Here is a 7849-nt window from a genome sequence, read left to right as displayed (position 1 = left end):
TGGCCCAGCTACAGTACCCGTCAGCATACATACAGACTGAATCTGGGGGTGGACTGGGCTGGGCTAGTCTGTAGCACCCACTGGCAGGCGTGAGATCCAGAATGAGGTGCAAGCTGGGTCAGGTTGGGTGACAATACCTGGCAGTTCTCACGAGTGCTGGGACTGGGAGCTGGCAAGGCTGGGTTAGGCTGTAGCACTCACCAGCATAAGCTGGCACTGGGGGCAGGATGGGTGGAGTCAGGCTGCAAGTGCCCACTGTAGAATGCCAAGGTGAGGATGGGCATGCCAGATGGTCACAGCACCCACTTGCATGTATAAGACTTAGGATTGAGGGCAAACCCAGTAGGGGAACTTCAGGGACTATTCTGCTAGGACTGGGGCCAGACTAGTCTGGGCAGGGCTGCAATACCCTTAGGCCTTTGTTAAAGCTGAGCTTGGTGGGGAGGGTCACGCTAGGCTAGGAAACTGCATCTGTTGGCACATGCAAGAACCAGAATAAATGTGGGCCAGCCAGGCTTTGCCACAGCATCTGCCAGCAAGGGCTGGGAGTGGGTACAAGTCATATCAAGCTGAACCACAGTACCTCTGGCAAGGAAAAGATTTGGGTCTGGGATTGGATCTAGTAGGGGAACTATAGGCACTCCTTTGCTGGGCTCCTCTGCTGGAAGAGCTTGTCTGCTCTCCTGCTGACAAGCATGAGAGCCAGGGCTGGGAGCAGGCTGTGCTGGACCAGATGATAGCACCCACTGGGATACATGTGGGCTGGGTCTGGGGGTGGGTGGGGCTGAGCTAAGCTGCAGTACCCATGAATATATATGAGAGCTGGATGGGATGCTGAATAGGCCGGACTAACCTGCTGTACACACTAGCACATGCATGAATCAGGACTGAGAGTGGATCTGGTCGGGATTATTAGGGGTCACCCCAACTAGGTTACAGTTCCTGCTGGTATGTGGAAGGGCTGTTTTGTGTTTGTTTGTTTGTTTGTTTTAAGATTTATTTTGTTTTTATTGCAAAGTCAGATATATAGAGAGGAGAGACAGAGAGCAAGGTCTTCCACCCATTGATTCACTCCCCAAGTGACCGCAAAAGCTGGAGCTTAGTCAGGAGACTGGAGCCTTCTCTGGGTCTCCCACATGGGTACAGGGTTCCAAGGGTTTGGGCCGTCCTCGACTGCTTTCCCAGGCCACAAGCAGGGAGCTGGATGGGAAGCAGGGCTATTAGGATTAGAACCGGCACCCAGGTGGGATCCCAGTTCGTGCAAGGCAAGGACTTTAGCTACTATGCTAGTGTGCCGGGCCCAGGGCTGGGTTTGTGGTGGGCTGGGTTGGGTTAGGCCTCAACACCCATCAGTTTGCATGGAAGATGGGGCTGGGGGCAGAACTGACCAAGCAATTACATTCACAAATGATGGACTGAACGGAATCCTGTACTGGTACACATAAGAGTTGGGTCTGGGGTCACCCCAGGAGAGGTTTCTTGGGGGCTTCCCCAACTAGATGGCTGGACTCAAAATCCAGCCAGAGGGAAAATCACAGGGTATGTGGTCTAATCTTGGAGTGCATGTGTTGGGACCTCAGTTGCTGATGCCTACCTAGTAGACAGCATGGCCAGATGCACACATGGGACATGCCATATTGCCTACATGAGGGGCAATCACTCTATCCAGAAAGCTCTGATAGCAGTCACACCCCACCCACTGGTCCTATTGGAGGTAAGACAGGAGACAACAATAGAAGGCACCTAGTTTTCAATATGACTGAGCTTTCTGCAAGCCAGAGTGAAAAGCAAGAGCCATGTGAAGATTTATGGCTCTTCCTTTATGATCAATGAGGACCAAGAATTTGGTCTGGAAGACAGAGCCATTCACTCAGGGGTACACTATTGTGTGGACTTCTGCAGGCAGCACCAAGGGGAGCCCGATCCAATGCAGCAGCATGTTCAGTACCAACCATGGTCAGACCCTGAGCTGCACTGGACACAGGGCCATGCAGACAGGGAGATAGCACAAGCCACAAGATTGCCACAGGGCACAGGTCAAGGAGAGAGCTGTGTCCTCTTGCAGCTGCCCTCATCCACACCATGCAAAAAACACATCATTTACAAAGGTTGCTGGGGGAAGATGGGAGTCCAGGGGCTTTGACCTTGAGTCTAAAATTGCTCTAACACAATGTTAGAAACTTCATGGTAAGGCTCTAGCATGCCTTAGGTTGCAGGAGGTGGAGGCATGCACATGCCTCCTGAACCTTGGAGGGCTTTAGCACCTGCCCATGGGAGCAACACCCCAGAGGTCTTTTGACTTTGTCACAGGCAAGTGAGGACAGCCAAGGGGTGCTCTGCAGAGGTGAAAGGTCATCTTGGCTGTTGAGATGAGATGGGGACAGAGAAGGGTCCAGCTGAAATCCTGAGGGCCTGGGCCTGGGGCAGCAAAGCTGGTGAGGGTGGGGGTTCATATACAGGTGAGGAGGCACCTGCAACCTGGTGGCTATAAATAATGCACAGTGCAGGGGTGTCAGTCCTCCAGGGATCAGGGGAGAAGATATGCACAGGCTCCAGGGGCAGAGATGCCCGAGGCTGGGCCCTGGGCCTCGCCTGTGCTGTCTGTGACATTCCTGCTCCCCAGGTCTCCAGCAAGGCTGAGCAGAGCTAGGCTGGGTCTACAGAAGGAACGGAGCTAACCAGGGGCTGGGTCGTCATTCTGGGGTCCTCACGGGTGGGCAGACAGATTGGAGTCAGTCTGAAAGTGGAGCCTGCCAGAGGCTGGGCAGGTGCACAAGGGTCAATAGCAGGTATGGCCAGACCTTCCAGCAACCTGAGGGGTTCAGGCATCACCTGGACAATGGGGATCCACTGGGGAACAGATTGTGGCCAGCTCAGGTTGGTGGAAACCACTCAGCTGACTGGATCTTGGGGGGTGGGGAGGAACTGGGGGTGGGTGTGGTGTGGGAGGAAACTGGCAAGGATTCCAGAGCTGAGCCAGCCAAGGTCTGGCGATGCAGAGATCAATGGGGGCGGGGGTGAGGGCAAGGGAGATTTGGGAGGTAGGGTCAGTGGTTTGAACATTGAGTAGGGGAGTTGAGGAAGAGGAATGAATAGAGGCAGATGCCCAGGGTGTGTGCAAACCTCCCTCTGCTTCCTGCTTGGAGACCTGGAAGCACAGAGAGAACAGAGGTAGGGCTAGACATAGCACTTCCCCTGGTGGGGGCACTGCTTCTCCCCTCTCCACCCCCGTCTGCTGGTCCAGGGCTGCTCTCACCCTTATCCTGCCTCCCTCAGCTAAACAGCTCGGGACCCTGCCACCTTTCCCTCTTCCACCTTACTGGGGCCAGAGGGGGAGCTTCTGCTTAGCATCCATCCTTGGAGGGCCAGCTTTTGCCTTCAGTCATGAACCCAAGGGCTGATCACGGGATACCACCACCCCTCCTGTGTACCCCCGCACCCAGCCCCTCTCACACATTTGATCAGCTCTCAGCAAGTCCTGGACACTTCCAGAAAATAAGCTCCCTATGTCAATCGTTTTCTACTCCTGGGGTCTGTGTGTGCTGAGTGGTTGAGCCTGGGCAGGGCAGCCATGGAGGGGGGTCACGGCCACCATGCTGTCTGTTATATTTTCACCTCCATTTGTCCATCAAGCATCCTTTCTTCCGCCAATGCCCTCTGAGCACAGAGCAGCAGGGCTCCCTGGTTCACACAGTCTTCCTCAGGGAGTACAGGGAGGCCAGGTAAGGCTTTTCAGCCCTGCTCGGCAGCCTCCCAGATGAGGAGTGGCCAAAGGACTTGACCACAGTTGCACAGTCCCAGCTAGGGCTGGTGGTCAGATGCCTCCCTCTGGGGCTGGCTGTGCTTCCAGGAAGCTACTCTTGCTAACTCAGCAGAAGGTCTACTGGTAGGGTCCCCTTTGGCCCCACTTCTCACTCTCTCCCCTCTTCCAGACACCACTGACCCCATGATTCCTTATCCTGCAACCCTCGCATGCCCAACAGTTTCAAGCTGCCCACTGCTGCCCAGATGAGCAAAGGCTTTGGGACTCACTGCTACCCAGCCCAGGGAATACCAGGATGTTTTGGTGAGGGGGAGGGGCAAAGGGGCCCTTTCTTTGTGACCCCATGGCATTGACATTGAGGCCAGCGTCTCATAGTTCCACCCCAGTGGCGTCTGCTGTGTCTTGCCTGGCAGCGGATAAGCCTGTCAGCGTCCAAGGGACTGAGCTGGGGTTGGCGTCTTTGACCCATGGGTGTTGGACAGGTCAGAGCTGGAATGAGAGGACTGAGCTTGGGAATGTTTGAATGAGTGGGGGCCCTTTAGGGCTGGGGTTGTGTAATTACAAACAACACCAGACAGACGGATGATGGAAAATTGGGCCCAGGAACGATACCAGAGTCCCTCATCTCACCTCCCACAGATGGGACAGCAGAGTTGTGGGCAGCCCCAAGGCTTCTGAGGCAGGAGAGTGGAGCCCGTGGTCTGCCCAGCCTTCTAGCCTGGGCTCCTGCCACCTCCGGGGATATATTTAGGTGCCCCCTCTCTCCCCACATGTTCCCACAGCTCCAGACACTGCCTTTTATGTCCCCTCGTCCTCTAGCGCCTCCAGGCATCTTCTCTAGACCAACGCAAAGAACTCACCAGGGACAGGGGCTATGGTCCTGGCTGTGCCAACGCAAACGTCTCCCAGTCTCCTGATCCTCTGCTGCCTGTGGCTTGGTCCTGACCTCTTGGCCTCCCTTCCAGTGCGCAGGCCAGCTCTGGGCTGGACCAAGCGGCCCACAACTTGCCTGTCTTGGCTGCCCTGGTACCAGATGCAGCATGCCTCGGCCCTTGCCTGACAGCTTCTAAACACCCTCACTCCCCTACACACACACACACACACACACCCCCCCAAGGTGCACACACAGCATGCATGTATACCCCATATACACACAAGTCATGCATGTGCCACTGCCCCACCCACAGTGCCCAGCCTGCACCCAGGGTTGCTCCTGTGTTTCTCCCCTGGTCTCTGCCATGCTCCAGCCCAGGCCTGCAGTTCCACCTCTTAGACAAGAGTCAGCTGCCAGGGAGAAGTCAATAAGGATACCTTTCCTGGGACAGAAGCAATCCCTGAGATGTGGCCATATGGGGAGCTGTGCCCACCTCGTGCCTGGCTCCTTGGACTCACTGGCTCTGTGAGGACCTGGGTTAAGAGGGTGCCACTGCTGCCACCATAGACTTCCATGTGATGCATACCTCATGTCCAGAAACTCGACTGCCATTCACCAAAGCCCTGAAGCAAAGACCCTAACTCTCCATTTTACAAAGAAGAAAACCGAGGCAGGGAGAGGCAGAGAGGGTTGAGCCTGACACAAGGAGGACATACCCCTATTCCCCCCAACCAGACAGTCACAGAGGCTGGCCGCCAGGGGCCCATTCCCCAGTTCCCCACTGCCTGCCGGCTCCTGCAGGCTCATCCAGTTAGGGTCCCTCCCTGAGGCCAGCTCTCTGGTGGCTGTGCTGTGAGTGTGACCGAGATGTTCCCCCAGCACACACACACACACACACACACACACACACACACACACGGACACATGCACATCTCTATGCATATAGACATACATACCCTTGTACACACCCACATTCACACACTTACACATGTACACAAACACCTTGCTCCTCAGCTCACGATCTCATTATTCTGGGGTCCCCCCATCTCCTTTTGGGGGCCAAAAAGGGGAACCCTACCTTCCAGGGAGCTGAGGACACCACCTCCCTCCAGCCCCCTACTTCCCCCACCCTATCCCGCTCTCCCTTGCTGCGGGATAAGCTAGTGCACCTGCTAATGGCCTCAGAACAGCATCCGGACATTAAAACCAATGCAAAAATAGTTAGAGAGCAATGCAAAACCACGGAACATTTGAAGAACCAGGAGACTTCAGAGGTTTCTTGTGTGTGTGTGTGTGTGTGTGTGTGTGTGTTTAAATGAGAGTGGGCATGAGCCCCCTCTGGGGGCTGAATGCGGGAGTTGGACCCAACTTCCCACACCACAGGGGCTATGGATGTGCCTGGCAAACACATCATTCTCGCCACACAAACACACCGCTCCTGCCAAGCACGGTGGACACAAAGGGAGACCAGGCTCCCAGGGCACAGTCGCTCTTGGTAAGTAGGCGTCTGCACGCCCCAACCACTGGCTGCAGCACACTCTAACCTCACAGGATTAAATCCAGTACCTGCCGTGCTGCACTGAGCACTCCCGTTCTTGCTCCAGCTTGCCACACGAGCCGCGAGCCTGGAGCTGGTCACTCGGCTTGGCTGCCTCTCCTCTCCCCGGCTCCTTCGCCCCTGCTGCCCCTCACACATCCTCACCTGGGGACTGCGCAGCACCGCGCCACGCCACGCCACTCTGTACCAGTCCAGGCGTCACTCGCTCCGGCTCCAGGAGGTGAACCTGTGGATTGCGGCTCCCGCGGTAGCAACGTGTTTTGCAAGTGGGGCTGGAGCGGTGAAGGCTGAGTCGAGCAGCTGGGCGGTGCTTTGTCGGAGCAGCCTCCATTGGAGGCGCGTCTCTGGAGGACGAGGGGAGGTGACCAAACCTGGAGGGGCCCCCTTGCAGGGCTGGGACCGGAGCTGTGGGCTCCAAGTGCAGAGTCCCTTGGGGTTCCTGCTCTCCTCGGACCTCAGTCTCCCTTTTTGCAAAGGGAATGGCGAGCACTTAAGCCAGTGCTCTCACATGTGATGCAGGTTTAACCCACGGCAGCCACTAGTCACAGAATTCACACCTGCTGTAATCCCACACTGTGTGATATGCTAAAAGGAAAAGTGAAGGACTGGACAAGAGATAGTAATGAGGAAGGGGAGAGACTATTTTAGATTGGGAGATATGGGGAGGTTAACTCAGAGGAAGTGATGTGTGATTCAGCCAGCCCAGGTGAAGGGAAGATGCAGAGAGAATCCCAGGTGGGGAAGCTGTGTGGAATTCGAGGCAGGATCAGGCTGCCCATGGCTGTCCTTGGGGTGGGGGGCAGGTTACGCACCTGGTCCAGCCTCTGCTACTGGATACATAAGACCCTGCCAAGAGCCCATTGAGGGTCACTCCCCTGCAGCTGTGCCCCTGGCTCAGTTGGCAACTCCGTAGACTTGCTTGGGGACCCCCAGGTGGCCTGCAGGACCACCTGACTGGCTCCACCACACGGCCCGGCCACACCCTTTTGTGGGATCCCATTGTACACCCTCCCTGGAGATCTGAGGCACTCCCTGGTGGAGTCCTCGTTCTGTGGAGGACTCAGAGTCCCCAGCCCCTTTCCTGTGCTTCAGCGTGGCTACTCCCTGGGATCTCCCCTGTGATGACCTGGGGGTGGGGGTGCCAACAGTGACACCTCGTGTCCTCATCTCTATGGTGACACCACTATCTCTATGGTGACACCCTGTGGTGCTTGGATGTCAGTTGCCGCCCTGAGCTCCTAGCACAACTTTATTCAACATTTGAGTTCTGGATTCCTACTTGCGCCAGCATTAAAGATATATATGTATATATATGTATATATATATATATATATGTATACACACACATACATATATATACCTTTTAATTTGAAAAGCACAGGAACAAGATCTTCAGTCTCTTCAGTTCCATTTCCAAATGTCTACAACAGCTAGGAACCCAGAACTCCATCTGAGTCTCCCTCAGTGGGGAAGGACCCAAGTACTCAAGCCACCATCCACTGTGTCCCAGGGTGTGTCTCACTCAGCAGGAAGCTGGATCTGAAGTGGAGTTGGGACTTGAGCCATGCCCTCCCAAAGGGGGGCTGTGGGCGCCCGAGTGATAATTTGACCATAACACTACATGCCCACCCCCAGCCTCATGGTAAAATTAAAA

This window comes from Ochotona princeps, chromosome 4 (assembly GCF_030435755.1).
Source record: "Ochotona princeps isolate mOchPri1 chromosome 4, mOchPri1.hap1, whole genome shotgun sequence".
Lineage (NCBI taxonomy): Eukaryota > Metazoa > Chordata > Mammalia > Lagomorpha > Ochotonidae > Ochotona > Ochotona princeps.
Note: the sequence above shows the minus strand (reverse complement) of the source record.